The sequence below is a fragment of the Vulpes lagopus genome, chromosome 10 (genome assembly GCF_018345385.1).
Source record: "Vulpes lagopus strain Blue_001 chromosome 10, ASM1834538v1, whole genome shotgun sequence".
Lineage (NCBI taxonomy): Eukaryota > Metazoa > Chordata > Mammalia > Carnivora > Canidae > Vulpes > Vulpes lagopus.
Window position 1 is genome coordinate 385,015 of NC_054833.1, and position 849 is coordinate 385,863.

The 849-nt window shown below is 54.4% G+C and overlaps 1 non-coding gene across 1 annotated transcript; it reads right to left on the reverse strand.

The window, feature by feature from the left end:
• Positions 1-300: 300 nt before the first annotated feature.
• On the reverse strand, positions 301-392 carry TRNAI-UAU. Its single transcript is given in 2 exon segments — positions 301-336; positions 355-392. It is a non-coding gene; the product is annotated as a tRNA-Ile (tRNA).
• Positions 393-849: the final 457 nt, after the last annotated feature.

Here is an 849-nt window from a genome sequence, read left to right on the forward strand (position 1 = left end):
CCCCTGAGATACTTATTAAAAACCAAGGTGTGGGCCCCTGGGTGGCTCTGTGGTTGAGCCTTCAGGATCGAGTCCCGCATGAGCCTCCGTGGGGAGCCTGCTTCTCCCTCTGCCTGTGTCTCTCATGAATAAATACATCTTTAAAAATCTTTTTAAAAAGCACCGCAAGACTGTCCGCATTTCGAGGAGTCAAACTCAGGCATAGCAGCATCTCTAAGTGATGCTCACGTGTACCTTAAGTCCGCGCCTGAGTCTCTGTTTCTCACTGATTTGCGGATCGTACCTGAAGGGCGGCAAAAGTGCCCCAGGTGAGGCTCGAACTCACAACCTCGGCATCGCCCGCAGCTACCGTCGTATAAGTACCGCGCGCTAACCGGTTGCGCCACTGGAGCGCCGGGGGCGGGCGGCCGCGGAGGCGTACCTGTACCCACGTGCACCGCCAGGAGCGCGAGCTCCCGGGGCCGGGGCCGGACCCCGAGCCGGAGGCTCCCCTCGGCCTCTCCCGCGCAGGTGCAGCCCGCGTTGCCGCTCGCTGCCTCCCAAGGACCCTGAAGCCTCCAGAGAGCTACTAGTTCCCTTCAGGAAAGCAGCGCTTTTCAGACACACAGCGGCAGCGCGGGCTAAGGAAATGCAGGAAACAACATGATAATTGCTTGAAAATTTTCTAAAGTCTCATACTCAAATCCACCGCGTGTATGTGTGACTTTGCTCTAGGGAGATTTTCGTTGGAGTGTTCTGGAGTGGCCGTGACTGTCACTACACACACAGCCATACACACACACACATTGTGATACATATGCATTTATATACTATTTTTACATTAGAAACATTTTAAATTTCTGCTCCTTT